Here is a 19,130-nt window from a genome sequence, read left to right as displayed (position 1 = left end):
AATATTTTGAGTATCCGGCTTAAATATTATTGCTGCTGCTGCTGTGTTGCCATCTGTAAGAGCAAGTTTATAGCAGGTGTTAATTCTAACTTTTGTTTTCTATTTCTGTATGTACTCTGTACTCAGTATTCAACTAAACCCTCCAATTCCAAATGTATTCACCACACAAATCTATTAGGCATGCCCCACCTCCATAATTTTCTCCTCCTTCCCCTTCTTGCTCTTTTTGTCATTCCAACTGGCCATGTGTTTACTTTGATATATGCTTTGTCTTCTTATGCAATGAAATAAAATCATATTGGTAAAAAAGGCCATGTGAATTCAAACCCCAAATAAGGAAAACCTCTCAAAGTCCTTCCTTTTATGTCTGTTCTGTCACATGCCATTCATAAGCTGTCCTCCAGTAAGGGCCATTCCTACAGATCCTCCCATATTCAGATGAACTTTGAGATCTCAAACTCATTAAGAAGTAACTGGAAAAAGTGGCATGACCCCCCTCTCTTCTACAGCAGGAATGTAAGCAATATAAGAGTATATGTAGCTGGGAAGAGACTGTCTGCTGCCCCTTCCCTTCCCTCTCTGGGCGATACTGGCTGAGCTATGGAAACACTTATTACCTTATATGTGATCCAAAAAGTCTAGGATAGGACACCTGTTTATTTCAGAATCAGTCTACTTTATTTTCAGAATCAGGCTTAGCAGTTAAAATAAGATAAATACATGCCTCTAATGTCCTTAACACAGCACAGATTTATACTGAGTAAAGTTCTGTATCATTAGTAAACTTAATATATCAGAGATCTTGACTTGCTTTGGGTATATTAATAAACATAATTAGTTAACTACCCCATAACTTTAGGAGATTACCTTCCATTTCACCCTGAAGCAGTCTCTGACTGGAGGTCTCAAAGACAGTCTTTGTTGAATAGAGCTAGTATTCTTGGTCCTTGTCACTGTTTTGGCTAAGGAGGCTTGTCCTAGCGCTAGAGAAGAGCAGATAGATAGATAGATAGAACTCTCTTACATGCAGATTTGTAAGACACAGAATTTCTTCTGCTATGCTGCAGGGAGGGGCAGGGGTGATGCCTCGGGCATTATCTTTGGCTGGTATGTGTGGAATTCTTCTGCCTGTCACCCCCCCTGAGCCCTCTCCTCAGCTGCTTTTAACAGGCAAAGCATGAATATGTAAGAAACTCATGCATAATCAAGCAGTGGGTTGGACAGGGTTGTTTCTTCATTTCAGAGTGCTGGCTCTCCTCTTCCATCGGGAGGGGGGTCACTGCTCCTACCGCATAGTGACTCTGGACAAGTGTTTGATTGTGGTCCTACAACTTCTTCACCCACAAGCTATCTTGCAGTGTTAGCGCTTTTCTCTCTGATAAACTTCCATTGGATAAGCTGTTTTTCGTCTCTGGGGAGATTTGAGTTGTTTTTGCCTCTGTGACCTGTCCTTGTTTTAATGGAAAGAAACTATAGCCCTTAAGTAAACAGGCAATTCAGTTAATTTGGGCTGTATTGTCATTCTGGTCAAACGTTCCTCACCTTGTTTTTCTGTTGAAACATACATGTCAGTGTCCTTTATATGGAGTTGGCATTCCTCTTGTGGAGTCAATATTCATATTTAGTTGCATACAGTTATGAAACATCTGATATCTCCTACAGGAGTTACCATACCTGTCCCAAGAGACCACCAGCCAGTTAGGTTTTCAGGATATCTGCATTGAATATGCATGAAATAAATCTGTATGCAGTGAATTCAGTGTATGGAAATCTCTCATATATATTCATTGTGGATATCCTGAAAAAGTGACTGACTAGTGGTCCCCCAGGCAGGTTTGGCAACAACTGTTCTACAGAAATTATGAAATCTTATTACAGGATTCTTTTGTATCTCTTCTTTTCTGGTTCCATTTTTACTTGATCAATAACAATCTGAGATGGTTAAGTATACTTCACTATTAATTCCAAAACCTCCCATTACCAGTGTTTTTTTTGCCAAGTCTAGAATTATCAAACAATGAGAGAAATTTAAAAAAATTTTTTAAGAGGGAAAAGACTTCAGACTGCTTCAGATGGAACATTTCCAAGCACAGCGGTTTCCAATAATCATAAGTAAAATACAAACAAACCCTCTCTTTATTTCTATTTTTAATGTGATGCTTATGTGTCCAAAGTGTTATCAATAAAATCCTCTTGCAAATCTTTATATTATCATTTTTCTTTCAGCATATAGCACAATACATCTTTCTCTAAAGTTCTTGCTGTTATAAAGCTATTTCAAAATATTATCAAGATGAATGAAATTATCTTAAAAAACCATGTCTCAGTTCTTTTTATATGCCGCATGAAACAAATCTTCCACTATGGTTTTATAATGGTCACTGACAAAGATTCTACTGTTGTTAAGCTGTTCCAATGGGGCCATCATTTTGCCCTGATGGCTGCATTAAGGAACAAAACAGATTCATTGCTTCAAAACCAGCACCTACCTTACAACATGACTGCACCTTCATTGTCTGTGGTGAGAACTTTTCTACCCACAGTGTCTACAAGGCTCTTTTCTTGGCCTTCCTTGGATAACTCATTTAATTCTTCAATCACAGCCACCATTTTTATGTTGTTGATACTCTGTTCTTCCTCTCACATGTCACCTCGGAAGCCTGAAATCCTATTTGCTTTAAACAAGTCAACAATCGTTTCATTTCAACAGCTTCCAAATGAACGTCTTGACGTCATCCTCCTGGGTAGAAATTTTCTGCCAACTGTAATTTTGTATTCTTCTCTCTCAAATGTCACCTTGTACTTATACTTAAATAAAATAAATAAACCTTGAACCTTTAGTGTGACACTTTTCAAATATCTGGAAATTTTCCGTTCATCATCATCTTAGCATTGCTGAAGTCCTTCACTTTTTAGAATGTATTTTTGTTAAAAATACCATCTGATAACATTTTCAAAACTAATCTTCCTTTTTCTAGCCTTCATATCAATAATTTTCATCTAAAGTTAGCTCCTTATGATAGGTGACAGAATTTCCTGTGTTATGTTTCCTCAAAGAAAGATGAAAGTTGACTACAAAATCAATTTACCTCCCTAGGCCACTTAAACATAAAAAAGGGGGAAAGAAGATAATCTACAAGTATGGAAATCAATCTTTGCCTGGATTAGTTTTGCTTCTGAAATGACTTGAATGAAAACTTATGGAAGAACTTTGACCATGTCATAGCTTTCTTCTAGCAAGAGATGATTATTCACTGGAAATTCCTTAATTACCCATCAGATTCCAAATGGGTAATTTGGAATCTGATGGGTAAATCCATCTTTTATATTCACCTAGATTGTTAGTATTATTCAATCAAGTACTGATATACAACTCCTAAAGAAGCCCAAACGGGGTACTCAGGTGAGAAAAAGTAAGAATACAATTTTGTTTTATAAAGGAAATCCATAAAATTCTGCAGTTTTACAAACATATTGAGAAAAGGGTTAATGGGACATTCATGGCCGCACTGGAGGCTGATATTTAGGAGAAATGGTTAGAATGAAGAACAATTAAATGCAATGTAAAATAAATAGATCATATTTATGAGAGGATGATGCCTGCCTGTTGTGTTATCTGAAGCTTAAGATCTCTCTCTCTTTTCTCCTATTTTACAAGAATAAGAAGTCCTTGTTCCCTCACAAATCTATGTTGGCAGTGGATGATCACGAAGATGGAGTGGATTGATGGCATTCAGACCAAAGACTCTTAAATGTGATTGACCACATCACTCCAAAATACCCAGTTGTGGTGATAAGAGCCCAGAAGCCTAGGTTCCCATGCACTGCCTCATATCATACTGGACAGACTGCATGAAGCAATGAAGTTCTGCCACTGATTTATTTTCTTTCTTTTGCCATTTTATATACTGTTGTTCCAAATAAAGATCACAACAGTTTCCAACATGATGCACAAAATATACATCAATTACATTGACTTAATGAGGTCAAACATATTAAAAATTGACAAATTCTTGGGATACGGTATTTAGTTCAGAAAATAGGTTCTTAATGACTTTGTCCTTGAGAACATAAGAACATAAGAAATTGCCAAGCTGGGTCAGATCAAGGGTCCATCAAGCCAAGCATCCTGTTTCCAACAGAGACCAAACCAGGCCACAAGAACCTGCAAGTACCCAAACACCAAGAAGATCCCATGCTACTGATGCCAGAAATAGCAGAGGCCATTCTCTAAGTCAACTTGATTAATAGCAGTTAATGGACTTCTTCTCCAAAAACATCCAAATCTTTTTTTTTAACCCAGCTACACTAACTGCACTAACCACATCTGCTGGCAACAAATTCCAGAGCTTAATTATGCATTCAGTGAAAAAGAATTTTCTCTGATTAGTCTTAAATGTGCTATTTGCTAACTTCATGGAGTGCCCCCTAGTCCTTCTGTTATCTGAAAGTGTAAATAACCAATTCACATCTACTCATTCAAGACCTCTAATGTTTTTAAAGACATCTATCATATTCCCCCTCAGCCGTCTCTTCTCCAAGCTGAACAGCCCTAACCTCTTCAGCTTTTCCATCAGCTTGAGGGTGCATGCTTTGTGTTCAGGTGATTTTAAATTAGGTTATACAAGTAATTGATACCTACTTACAAAAAACAAGAAGAGAAGCCTGTTATGGAAACTACTGACATGGCTTGTTTTGACACCTCCTGACCAGACTCTAATGAATTCTGCTGTCAGCCACCAAAGCCAGCTCTTCAGTGACCAACCTGACTCAGGGCCTTTTATCCTGCTGCTGATTTGGGTTTGGGGGGATTGGGGGGGGGGGGGGATTCAGGGGTCCCAATCAGAATGCTAGTTGTATGAAGACACAAGACAAACCATGAATGGTGCCACTAGTACTACAAAGACTAAAGAGGACTCTAAGAACAGTCTGCAGAGTTGGAAGAGAGAGGTCACCATAAGCGATCGAGACTTCAGACTTCACAGTCCCAACTTCGAGAGACACCACATCCCTTGCAGCAGGTCTGGAAGGCTCATCTGCAAACATTACCAGTCAGCCCCCGGGAAAGGACTCCAGAGGTCACCGTGAGTGATCAAGAATTCAGGATCCACAGCTCCAGCTTCCAGAGGCCCCACACTCCTTGCAGCAGCTTCACACCATAAATTTACTACAGATTTTATAAAGAAGATATCAATTCAAAACAAGAGCTAATAAAGTGGGTAACTAGGTAGATATAAGTAGATTAAATAAGCATTTTGAGAGTCATTGTCAAACAAATATAATATAAATCAAAAGGCTAAAAATAATTTAGATTAGCTTTACATCTCTACTCCCATTGAAATTTTGACTTGATGATAAATCAACAAAATCAAGATCCAGAAAGTAGGGATGTGCAATCTTTTTTCCCGAATTAGGCAATGTCAACGAAGTTGCCTAATTTGGAATGGTTCAGGAGAACCGAAAAATGATTGAATTGTTTCCAAAATTTTGGAAAAAACTCATTTTTGAGTTAGTGCACACTAACTCCCGATAGTGCGTAGTAACCCGAAAATCAGGGCCCCCCCCCCAAAAAAAACCCCCTGAACCACGGGAAAAATGAAATTTCTGCAGGGGGCCCCGAAACTAAGCCAGATACAAAATTTTTACCCGAAGAACATCTCTAACAGAAAGTAGTCCAGCAGCAACAGGGAGGTTTTCCAGTCTTTTGCACTGAGTGTCACATGAATGATTATCTTCCAGCTGGCAACAGTACAGTATGGGGCAGATTTTAAAAGCCCTGAGCGCGTAAATCCAGCCAGAAAAAAGTTCCCTCTGAGGCCACTCCGATTCCTGCTCGAGGGCCTGCTCTCCCTGCCTCGGTGCCTGTACCATCTTCTTCAACCTGGTGGAATCACATACCTACAGCAACCATCTAGTGAGTAATCTAACTCTCAGTCTATCTCATCCACAGTACTGCATTGCTGGGAAACCTACTTCGGAATTCCCCCATACCAACGGGGTGAGAAGGGTCCCCTCTGCCGAGGGTCCTGAGACTGCTACATCCAGACTACCTCACTACTGCCACCTCTGGTGGTACACTACAAGCTGTTTAATAAAAGAACTAACTCTGTGTTTGTATGTCCTGCGTTTAGCCCAGTACTGTGGTGCCTCACAGGGCTCCTCCCCGTAGGCATGGTCATCTGCCATAGTACCCAAGAATCCACCCAAATACCACTTAACCATAAATGAAACTATTCTCAAGATCAAAATCGTAGAGCATATAGAAAGACATGGTTTAATGGAACACAGTCAACATGGATTTACCCAAGGGAAGTCTTGCTTCACAAATCTGCTTCATTTTTTTGAAGGAATTAATAAACATGTGGATAAAGGTGAACCGGTAGATGTAGTGTATTTGGATTTTCAGAAGGTGTTTGACAAAGTCCCTCATGAGGGCTTCTAAGAAAACTAAAAAGTCATGGGAATGGAGGCGATGTCCTTTCGTGGATTACAAACTGGTTAAAAGACAGGAAACAGAGAGTAGGATTAAATGGTCAATTTTCTCAGTGGAAAAGGGTAAACAGTGGCATGCCTCAGGGATCTGTACTTGGACTGGTGCTTTTCAATATATTTATAAATGATCTTGAAAGGAATACGATGAGTGAAGTTATCAAATTTGCAGATGATGCAAAATTATTCAGAGTAGTTAAATCACAAGTGGATTGTGATAAATTGGAGGAGGACCTTGTGAGACTGGAAGACTGGGCATCCAAATGGCAGATGAAATTTAATGTGGACAAGTGCAAGGTGTTGCATATAGGCAAAACAAACTCTTGCTGTAGTAACACGATGTTAGGTTCTATATTAGGAGCTACCATCCAGGAAAAATATCTAGGGATCATAGTAGATAATACATTGAAATCATTGGCTCAGTGTGCTGTGGCAGTCAGAAAAGCAAACAGAATGTTAGGAATTATTAGGAAGGGAATGGTGAATAAAATGGAAAATGTCATAATGCCTCTGTATCGCTCCATGGTGAGATAATACCTTGAGTGCTGTGTACAGTTCTGGTCACTGCATCTCAAAAAAGATATAGCTGCACTGCAGAAAATACAAAGAAGGGCGACCAAAATGATTAAGGGGATGAAACAGCTCCTCTATGAGGAAAGGCTAAAGAGGTTAGGGCTGTTCAGCTTGGAGAAGAGACAGCTGAGGGGGGATATGATAGAGGTCTTTAAAATCATGAGAGGTCTTGAATGAGTAGATATGAATCAGTTATTTACACTTTCAGATAACAGAAGGACTAGGGGGCACTCCATGAAGTTAGCAAGTAGCACATTTAAGACTAATCGGAGAAAATTATTTTTCACCCAATGCACAATTAAGCTCTGGAATTTGTTTCCAGAGGATGTGGTTAGAGAAGTTAGTGTAGCTGGGTTTAAAAAGGGTTTGGATAAGTTCTTGGAGGAGAAGTCCATTAACTACTCTTAATTAAGTTGACTTAGGAAATGGCCTCTGCTATTACTGGCATCATTAGCATGGGATCTTCTTAGTATTTGAGTACTTGTCAGGTTCTTGTAGCCTGGTTTGGCCTCTGTTGGAAACAGGATGCTGGGCTTAATGGACCCTTGGTCTGACCCAGCATGGCAATTTCTTATGTCCTTATGACCGATCAGTGGCAGAATTTAAGCATACATGTGAATGACACAAATGCGACCCTAAAAGTAATGGGAGAAGACTACATATCGAGTATGACCTGTGGCAGCACAGTAGACAGGCACAAATGGACATACTGATCTTGCCTACTAACATCTTCAATATTTCTATGTTTATAGATCTAAGGAAAATAGTCCAATGGATGAGAGTTGTGTGTTTGGGTAGTTGAATTATAGATGTGCAAAGTAGAATTGCATGCACGCACATAGAAATTATATGGAGTATAAGTGTGCATGAGGTATAACTGAATAAGTGTGTGAGAGAAGGTGTAAAGTTGTAAATGAAACTAAAAGGCAGTTTTCATTAGAATAAGAGAGAAGGTGTGAATGTTGTATAAAATTTAATTTCAGTATTAGCGTAATCTACAGAGGTTTTTAAAAATGTAAGCATTGCATCCTTTGGTGGAAATAATGGTATATATATGTGTATATATATATATATATCTACCTTATAAATGGCCTGTGACCGACGGCCCGCAAATGCGCAGTAGAGACCAGCTCTACCGCGCATGTGCGGGCGAGCACGTCGCTCTGAGGCAGCTTCAGAAAGAAAAAAAAATGGCGGCGTCCAGTGGCAGCAGCGGGCGGCGGCGGCGGTACCGGCAGCAGGCGGCGACGGCGGTAGCGAGCGGCGGCGGTAGCGACGGCGGTAGCGAGCGGCGGCGGTAGCGACGACGGCGGTAGCGAGGGAGGGAGAAGAGAGAGAGAGGGAGGGACGGACTGAGTGGGAGGGAGGGACGGAGAGAGAGAGTGGGAGGGAGTGACTGAGTGAGAGGGAGGGACTGAGTGGGAGGGAGGGATTGAGTGAGGGGGAGGGGCTGAGTGAGAGGGAGGGAGTGGGACTGAGTGAGAGGGAGAGGGGGGACTGAGGGAGGGAGTGGGAATGGGAGAGAGAGGGAGGGAGGGGACTGAGGGAGAGTGAGTGGGACTGAGTGAGTGAGAGGGAGGGGGGAAGGAGTGACTGAGTGGGAGGGAGGGATTGAGTGAGGGGGAGGGACTGAGGGAGGGTGTGGGACTGAGGGAGAGAGAGGGGGGGGGAGGGAGAGAGAGGGAGGAGGGGGAGTGGGGACTGAGGGAGAGGAGGGAGGGAGTGGGACTTGAGGAGAGGACGGAGGGAGTGGGGACTGAGTGAGAGTGAGTGGGACTGAGTGAGTGAGAGGGAGGGAGAGAGGGGGGAGGGAGTGAGTGAGACTGAGTGGGAGGGAGGGACTGAGTGATAGGAGAGGGAGGGTGGGGAGGAGTGGGTGAGGGAGGGGGTGAAGAGTGAGGGGAGAGAGAAAGAGGGGGAGGTGAGAGACAGAGGGATGTAGCCCGTTTTAACGGGCTTAACGGCTTGTATATATATAGACAAAGTGGCATGGCATTCTGACAAATGAAAACAAAATTTCTCCTTCAGAAGTAATGAGAGCAGTGCAACTGTGGCAGTGTCCCAGGCTGGATGAATATTTGGATTGAAGGATTGCCTATGGTCCCATAGCAGACATGTTTTTGGATAACTGAGTGTTTGAAGGCAGGCCTATGAGTAAAGCGTAGGATGTTAATGAAGCATCTATGATTACAGTTCTTCCACATGGCTGCTCAGATTATATTTTTAGGGGATATGATAAAGAATTCATTTTTGCTTAATCTCTCACAAATAACTACATTATTACTGTTTTTGGCTCCAGACATAGAAATAATTTTGAATGACAGTTTAATGATGATTTTATTGCCCTCTCTTAATTTCCCAACATTCTTCCCTAGTCAAATTGATCTTAAATTTATTTTCAATTTTCTTTTCATCTTTTTTAAAATGAGTTCTGTATGTGTGACTGAGGTCAGGTGTTCTGCTACCTTTCAGTTTCTACAGCAGTCTAACCTATTGCATTTTCCAATCTGTACCTCTCAATAAGAGGTGTATTGTATTCGTATTCTGTTTCCAAATTAGGGCACTTGGATCTATTTAGATAGTTTTATGGAAAAAAAGCAAAGGAAGCTGTGATCTTAAACATGAAGTATATGTGGTTGTCTAGTCTATGACGAATGTTTGGATATTGGAATCCTCTTGGCTGACACACAGAGATGCAAGTCAGGGGTTTCAAACTATTCATCATACAAGGGAAATAACAGTAATTCCGGATGTAGGATGAAGTAACTGGAAAGAAAAATATGTTGTGGTATTGCCTTATACGTCTATGTCTGAGAGTAAAATGATCTTGCTTGGCTATCACACTCTAATGTGAGCCAAGAGGTTTTGGACCCTTGCTATAAAAAGAATCATTACTATAGGCCTCTTGCTCTAGCTTTACTGTTTTATCAATGAAGACACGATGCCTTGGAAACTGTTTGCAGGATATCAAATATGCATTCGATAACTGCTGTGATGGACTGTGATGGGCATTTTTGTATCACTCTTTTGAACCACCAAATGGGTCTGAACAGACATAACAGTAAGGGAAAGAAGAGAGACCCATTGTGACTTACAAAGCCACAGGGACCTGACATTATTTATGTTATTTAATTCACATTTGTCTTAAAATACCAGAAACAAAAATATTTCCAGAACAGCATCCTAAAATTTCCATGTACACATTTATATGTATTCACATGGGCAGCATGGTAACACCCTGAAAATTTGCCCACCACATCCATCACCAGAAAGTGATGATCACAGCAAACCCATATATTCAGAGTTTGGCAATGCTTCAAATTCCATTAGATCAGGGGAGAGCCACAAACAGGCCTGATTATCAGGATAACCACATTTAATATGCATGAGATAGATTTGCATATGATGGAGGCAGGGCATGCAAATCTCTCTCATGCATATTCATTGTGAATATACTGAAAACCTGACCTGTTTGTGGCTCTCAAAGACAAGAATTGGCCATTTCTGCATTAGATGATTTCCTGGATCCTTGCAAAAACCAAGAACATGTACGATTAATAGTCCTGATCATACTGGGGAAGTGAGTTATTTTATAGAAATTCTTTGCAATTCTTATCTCTTTTCCTAAGTACACAGGTACAGGATATCAGACAAACTACAAGAGTGATCGGAGATAACATCAAGGCAAGCACAATCCACTCAAGCATTTTCACTTAGTAAGGTCTTTCAGATCAAGTCTAAGATCAAAGATGACCAAAAGAGAGAAGGGTCACTTGCTAAGCCACAAACATGAAGATAAACGATCAATCCAACTTAAGGTAAGCTAAATAGAAAGCACACCATACTTCCCAGTTTTCATAGGCTTCCTTTCATTGCCATAAATTATCCCAGTAACCATACCAACTATGGGAAATAGTATGAAATAGATAAAGAACCTTTACATTTCTCTATTGTGCCAATCTGATGGAAAGAAAAGCATTAGTAGTATGAGGAAAAGCTTGTCTGTGTCTATTTTCTTCCTCCAACAGCTTTTCTAATCATTTTGCTCACTTAAAATTATGATAAGTTAAAGTAAAAATTGGTCAACATTACTTCTTACCAAAAGTACAAACTATCAGGGTCATTTATCAAATAGATCGCGTGTCCATGTGCAGGCGATTCCCGGTGCACGCACATGGACGTGCCGATTTTATAGCATATGCGCGCACCAGCACACGCATGTTATAAAATTTCATGGCTGTGTGCACATGCGCACTGGATTTTAAAATCCGTGCACACATTGAGGGCAGGGGGGGCCAAATTTTAGTAAACTAGGCACAGAGACGCAAACAGACCTCCCCCAGTTCCCTCCCAGTCCGCTGAAATTAAGGAGTGGGCTGGGAAAGAACTTTCCTATCCCTAACCCTACCCTTCCTACCTCTTCACCTCTCCTCCCCAACCCCTAACCTAACCCTAACTATCCTGATTTTTTTTGTTTTTTTACTTACCTCTCCATCAGAGCAAAAGCAACTTCCGCGCGCTGGCTGGTGCCTGCGTGTGCTTCCTCAGGTCAGCAGCTAAAGGTGCTCTTCAGGCCCGCCCCCACCCCTCCATGCCCCCTTGGCTTGCCCCATCTGACAGGCCTGGCACTTGTGCACATATTGAGGTTTATGTGTGTGGCTGGGCCTGTTGTAAAATGTGCGCAAGGCCCGGCCACGCACGTAAACCCCAAAGTTTACGACTGCTTGTATGCAAATGCAAGAAGTCTAAAAAAATAAGGGGTCAATTTTAACCTTTTAGATCCTGCTCATTGAAGGAATTATTTCCTGATGCCCCTTTTTACATGTTAGTTAACTAGCCCCAAATATGGTATAAATATCAGAGATGTGCTTCGTTTTTTACTACCGGGTCATTTTTTGAGTCGGACGCTTCGGGGTAAAGTTCAGTTTTCCTCTGTTAGTTTTTTTGACAAACGAATAAAAAACTAAGAGAGAAAAACAAAACCGGCTGAAAAAACGATGCGGGAAAACGAAGCTAAAAAAAACCCACCCCAAGCATTAAAACTTACTATAAAACATTACCCCCCCCCCCCCCCGATCCCTCTCCATGACTTACCAACATCCCTGGTGGTCCAGCAGGGTCCCACAAGCGATTTGTCCCGGCGTGCCTGCCTCGCTCAGAATGACGCCGATAGCCTCTGAATTACTATGTCACAGGGGCTACGGCGCCATTGGTCAGCCCCTGTCACATGGCCATCGGCGCCATCTTGTGCTCTTACCATGTAACAGGGGCTGACCAATGGCGCCGGTAGCCCCTGTGACTTAGTATGGGCAAAGGCTATCGGCGCCATTTTAATTACTGGCAGCTGACGACGAGATCGCTCCCGGACCCCCGCTGGACCCCCAGGGAATTTTGGCAAGTCTTGGGGAGGTCAGGAGGCCTCCCCAAGCTGGCCAAAAGTCCCTGGGGGTCCCGGAGCGATCTCCTACCCTTGGGCCGTCGGCTGCCAGTAACCAAAATGGCGCCGATAGCCTTTGCCCATACTATGTCACAGGGGCTACCGGCGCAATTGGTCAGCCCCTGTCACATGGTAGGAGCACAAGATGGTGCTGATGGCCATGTGACAGGGGCTGACCATTGGCGCCGGTAGCCCCTGTGACATAGTAATTCAGAGGCTATCGGTGTCATTCTGAGCAAGGCAGACACGCTGGCCACGGAGGGACAAATCGCTCGCGGGACCCCGCTGGACCACCAGGGATGTTAGTAAGTCTTGGGGAGGGATCAGGATGATTGGAGGGGGGGGGGGGGGTTGTATTATATTTAATTGTAATGCTTGGGGTGGTTTTTAATTTAAAAAAATAAAATTTGCTCCTCTCCCCGTACAAACCCGAAAAATGGATTTTCCCCAAAGTTCGGGGAAAATCCGTTATGGGGTTTGGGGCCCCCGACCCACGACGAATTAGGCAATTTCATTGAAATTGCCTAATTCGTGATAAACAAACTACATCTCTAATAAATATGGTATAAAAAATTTGCAAGTAATTAAAAGTATATGAAAAAATGTTCCACTTGTGGAACTTTGGTACCTAAAAGGTTAAGGCATGCACGTCCATGTGCATGCGGTCCCTGGCGCGCGTTATAAAATGCAATATCCACGCGCACCTGCGTGGCGGAGTTTTACATCCGCGTGTGCATGTGTGGGCGGGAGGCCTCCTCTGCGCGCAAGGGGGGAAATTTTAAAAGGCAATTTGCGGCGACGGGCTTCTCCAGTTCCCTCCCAGTCCAATTTAGGAGCGGACTGGGAGGGAACTTCCCTATACCCTTACCCAACCTTCCTACCCTTTCCCCTCTCCTCCCTGACCCCTTAGCTCTTCCTAGCTACTTTGTTTTTTCTTTGGTTACTTACTGCTTCTCGGGAGCAGAAATATTCTCCGTGCGCCGGCTGGCTGCCGGCATGAGCTTCCCCAGGACAGCGTAGAATAGTGCTGTCCCAGCCCGCCCCCACCCCGCCCTTCCCAGACCACACCCCCTGGCCTGTGCCTTCCTTCCCAGACCACACCCCCTGGCCTGTGCCTCCCTTCCCAGACCACATCCCCTGGCCTGTGCCTTCCTTCCAGACCACACCCCCTGGCCTGTGCCTTCCTTCCCAGACCACATCCCCTGGCCTGTGCCTTCCTTCCCAGACCACATCCCCTGGCCTGTCCCTTTTCAAAGGCCCAGCACTTTGGTGTGTAACGGGGGTTGCACGCAGGGCCCAGCCACACGCTTAATCCCCGTTATTCACACACGCAGGGCCCAGCCACACGCTTAATCCCCGTTATTCACACCTGCAGGGCTTTTAAAATTTACTTGTAAGATTGGAGAGTTGGAATGTATGGCACAATATAAAGATAGCAAGCAAAAAGGGGGTGATGGAAACACACTGTCAATAAACAAACTAAATGAGGGATTATGTGAAAAAATAAAGCAACTATCTAGAAATAGTGAAGCTCAACACGTCATTTAAATCAACTCACATCCATATCAGAATAACTACCCCGACGTGAACTGTGTTTTGTCATGGCTGTGTCAGGAGTGCCAACCATCCAAAAACTGAAAACCCAAAAATCAGACACTAGATGACCAACAGTAAAGAGGAAAATAAACACATAGATAACAATACCTGATAAACAATTACAGAGAAAATTCATCAGTCCCACTGATCAGGCATGCAAATCTGAAAGAGAGCAGAGGCAGTCCTATTAAACATGGAGAGCACATAAAAAAATGATGCCAAAGAGCCACATGAACTGGAGCAACCAATCAGACGCAATCCAGAAAAAAAAGCCGATCAAAAGGCTTAGCAGAAGAAATTTATCAATGGCAGAGACTTTCAAGAATGAAATGAAGCAAAGTAGCAAGTGCAAAGCAAAACATATATACAGTATATTCAAAAAAGAGTAGCACACATACCAGAAAATATCAAAAGAAAACCAACCATTCAATCTCATGGTTTAGGCTCACCAGATGCAGCATTACTTACATCAGATCAAGTGAAGAGAGGAATCACCATCTTGTGCTCAAGGCCGAGCCAATTCAATGACAAAATATCTAAGGTCAGAAATCAAATGTTGTGCATCCAGTCAAAGTGGTACTAATGGAGCTTCTTGTTATGATTGACAAATGCAGCGACCATGTTAAAAAATATGGGTTTTAATCATTCAGAGGTTTTATCGACATACAATAGAGAACAGAAATATATAACTACATATATAACTCCAGAAAAGTGATAGTTTGTTAAAAAATGAAGAACATATTTTGTTATGAGATACTGGATGACTAAACTCAGTAATAGACGATGACATATCACAAGCTTTGCATATGGCTCTAATAAAAAATCAATGTGATCCCTCACGGGGTACATTTTAGATATCACTAAATTATCCTCACATTTATGACCCTAAAGAAAGGGAAATGGTGCAGATGATAAAAAATGGAGTAAGGCACTAATCATGCTCTATGGGCCGGATTTTCAAAGGGCTTACGTGTGCCGGGCCTATTTTCAAAAGGCCCGGCGATGTGCATAAAGCCCCGGGACACGTGTAAGTCCCGGGGCTTTACTAAAGGGGCGGGAAGGCGGTGGGACGGAGCAGTCCGGGGGTAGGGGCAGGGTCAGAGGGATTGCGCACTGGCAGTTGGCTGGCGCACGCAACTTACTTCAGCCCCAGGGCTGAAGTATGTTTTGAAACAAAAAAAAGAAGACAAAAAAGGAAGGGGGGAAGGGCGGGGGAGGTAGGTAGAGGAAGGGAAGGGAAGGTGGGGTGGGGGGGTAGGGAACGGGGCAAGGCAGCACAGCTTGGAGCGGGCTCGGCCCATGCAAGGTGCACCCCTTTGCATGCACCAACTCCGGATTTTATAACATGCGCGCGCATGTTATAAAATCAGGCATACATGTGCGCGTGCACCTTTGAAAATCTAACCCTGTGGGGTAGATTATCAAAGGGGTACACGCCTAAGATACGCGCTTACCCCCTGAAAATCTACCCCAAACCCCCCCTGCGCGCACCGAGCCTATTTTGCATAGGCTCGGCGGCGTGCACAAGCCCCGGGACGCGCGTAAGTCCCGGCGCTTTGCAAAGGGGGCGTGTCGGGTGGGCAGCGCAAATTTTGGGGCAGGGCAGGAGGCATGTCGGGGGCGGGACGCCAGCCCGGGGGCGTAGTCGAGGCCTCCGGACCAGCCCCCGGGACGGGTGATGCGATGGGGAAGAGAATAGCAATGGGGATATTCTATCTTCCACTGTGCCAGAATGAAGAAACAGATTGTGAAATTCTCACAAAAATTAGATAGGCTAATAAAATTGGCAACACAATAACAATGGGAGATTTCAGTTGCCCCAATATCGATTGAGTAAATGTCTCATTAGGACATGCAAGGGAAGTCAATTTCCTAGCAGCCATAAATGACTGCTTCATGGAGAAGCTAGTTCTGGAACTAATTAGGAACTCAGCAGAACACAGGATGAGACGTAGCTCTCAGTAGTAAACAATACCTGGTGTAGAGCTGCATGGCAATAGTGATCATAATGCAATCAAATTTGACATAATCACAGGAAGGATATCAAATATAATGACTGTAATTGCATTTTAATTTTAAAAATGATGAAACGAGGCAATTCTTTACTAAAAAGAGCACTTGCAAAGATTAGCAGTTAGCATGAGGCATGGCCATTGTTTAAACATAACATCTTTGAAGGACAGATACAATATATTTCACCCATTAAAAAGGATGAAGACCAAATGACTGCCAGCATAATTAATCAAATTCATAAGCAAGACCCTACTTTATTTGTCAGAAAGGTTGAAGAGGTATGTTCCTGAATGAGGTTTTTGCTCCAAGGAAGACAGGCTCTTCACAACATGTGCCCTCCTATCCCCACCCTTCCTCCCCCTTTAACCTCTTGAAACCACTTCCCAAGTAGCCAGAAACTACATAGATAATGGACACAAATCACGTTTATTCATGGATAAATATATATGGCTGCAGCATAGCAACATCAGCAATAACAACAACATAAAACAACTGAATCTAGACTAATACAATTATCATCCTACTAGAATACAGTCGATCATCGACAATTATCATCGACTAGAATACAGTCGATATTGCAATAACCCCAGGTGACCAGCTCCAATGCAATCGGTCAACAAGCTATTGACAAACTAAAACACAGCTGTAGAAGCCAATAACGTGGAGGGGTTGCTGCCAGTCTGGGATCTGGACCATAGGAGTCTCAGATTCTCAGGTGATCACTGGTCAGGCTCTCCCCTTTTCTTCTCCCCGGAACACCGTTGAAGTGCCGGGGTTCCTATCTCACTGCCGCGTGGGCTGCTTGCCCTGCTTTATCTTGCCCCTCCCCTTTCCCTGGACTGCTGCCCTTGGCCCTATGGCCAAAACGACTGGGGAAGGGGCCCGTCTAAATGCTGGCCCCCACTATGCCACATCTATTCCTAAACTATCCCCTATTCAGACCCGTAAAGGTGGGTGGGGGGCATTAAGCACAGCCGTGCACGCAGGGCAAAAGGGGCTTAACCAACCAGGTCTGTCACTCCTTTTGCTTATTGTCCCACCACTCCCCTACCTGCCAGTCCTCAGCCCACCCCAAAACCTGATCTGGCTAGCTCTCCTGCCTCCCCTCCCCCATCTCCAGTACATGGGCCATTTGCTGCCCATGTTGTGGCCTGCTCTCTGAGCTTTCTTTCAGTCACAGGAACTTAAAACAACAGAAGTTTCCGATTTTTTTGGAAGGACATTGAATAAGCAGGATGCAGCACTAAGTTAAGTATTTGACGGGTAATAGAAGAAAAAAAAAAGTGAGCGAAGCAGTTGGTGCTGGATTAAAATAAAACTTGAAACTACGGGAGATTTTAGATTTTTTTGAATAAAGTAAATTGGATGGTAGGTGGATTGTCGATGATTACAATACATAAAGTAGACTAACATTAACTCCAATGGGTTTGGAGTTAGTGGATTAAGGTCATGAAATGAGACATTCACCTCCATCTTTAATACTTTTTTTTAATGGTAACACACGATGTGGTGAAGGAAACAGAATTAAATACAAAAAAAGAAAAAAAATCGGGATCTTCATACAAAGGAATGTTGATAAGAAAATACAGTTTTTAGTGGGGAAAAATACTGAGATACCAGCAAGTCCCAGGGTAGAAGTTATAAGCTTCTGATAGATATATAGATCTCTGCGTTTACCTAGCCTATTTCTTTTGTTTAAAAAAAAGTTTCCTATAGGTTGTTTAACCTTCCCCTCTGTATTTGAGGACTTTATACAGAGAAATGTAAACATTTATTTCATGAAAATTGTATATTTCTTTCTTTTTAAAGTATTGTAATTTCTCTGTATCTTTTCAAGATGTTTATCTTGTTTACAATTGTAAAATTGCATAAAGATAAAAAAAAAAAAAAGACAGTGAAGAACTGCAGCAGAAGCTTTCATTAGAACTGGGCATCTAAATGGTAAATTAAATATAATGCAGACAAGTGCAAAAGTGATGCACATAGGGAACAATAATCCTATCTGTATGCAATGCTGGGTTCCCAACTCGGAGTAACCAAACAGGAATAGGATCTTTGAGTTACTGTGGACAAATGTTGAAATCCTCAGCTCAATATGTAGTCAAAAAAGTATGTGGTCAAAAAAGCAAGTAGAAACACATCTGAAAATATCTCTGTCTCTACTGATTCATGGTGCAACTGCACCATGTGTGTATTCTGGCCACCACCCTCTCTAAAAGATGTAGCAAAACCATAAAAGGTAAAGAGAAGGAGAACAAAAATGATAAAGGGGTGAAATGGCTTCCTTAGGAAAAAACATTAAACAAATGAAGGCTCTTTAGCTTGGAGATGACTGAGAAGGGATATGATAGCAGTTTATAAAATCATGAGTGAGGTGGATAAGTAAATAGCAAATTATTATTTAACCTTTCAAATAGTAGTAAGATTAGGGGACATGCTGTCACAATTTTGGCTGCAAAGCAGCCTCCCTGCCAGCAGGGGCTCTCAGTGGTCCATGCCCTGCCCTGCTCTAGCCAGGAGGCCAGCTCTAAAAGAATCTCTCTTAGATTCCACGGTGCCTCATCGAATTACCTTGGCTCTTACTCTTGTTATTGTGTGGCCTTTGCGGCATTCTTGCCTTGATTCCCTGTGGCCTGTTAAGGCCTTCTTGTCTGGACCTGTCTTGTCTCTGTTTATTTCCATATTTCCCGTCTGGGCCTCCCAGTGGCCCTCCTTGTCTTGTATTTACCATGTCTTACCATTGGTTCCTGCTTGCCTGTGGCTATGTGTACCCTGCCCTGTTCTTCTGTTCCTATCCTGTGCTGGTCTTGTCCTGGTTGTGGCCCTTCTGCTTCCTTGAGTCTCCCATTGGTCCTTCTTGCCAGTGGGTCTAGATCTCCCAGTAGCTTAGCTGTTTCTATATCTCTGCCTTGTCTGTGTTCCTAGTGTGGCCTGTTTTGGCCGTTTACTCCTGTGCGCCTTGCCTTTTGTTTGCTTGTCCTGTTCCCTGTGCCTTGTCTAGGCCTCCCAGTGGCTATCCTGT

The 19,130-nt window shown here is 42.9% G+C and overlaps 1 long non-coding RNA gene across 1 annotated transcript in view; it reads left to right on the top strand.

The window, feature by feature from the left end:
* The window catches only part of LOC115074440, a 61,168-nt gene that overhangs the window by 39,998 nt on the left and 2,040 nt on the right, over positions 1 to 19,130 (top strand). Inside the window, exon 2 of the long non-coding RNA XR_003852242.1 lies at positions 10,692 to 10,880. This is a non-coding gene — a long non-coding RNA (uncharacterized LOC115074440). The remainder of the gene's footprint in view (positions 1 to 10,691; positions 10,881 to 19,130) is intronic.

The sequence above is a fragment of the Rhinatrema bivittatum genome, chromosome 1 (assembly GCF_901001135.1).
Source record: "Rhinatrema bivittatum chromosome 1, aRhiBiv1.1, whole genome shotgun sequence".
NCBI lineage: Eukaryota > Metazoa > Chordata > Amphibia > Gymnophiona > Rhinatrematidae > Rhinatrema > Rhinatrema bivittatum.
Note: the sequence above shows the minus strand (reverse complement) of the source record. Positions and strands in the feature narration are given on the sequence as shown.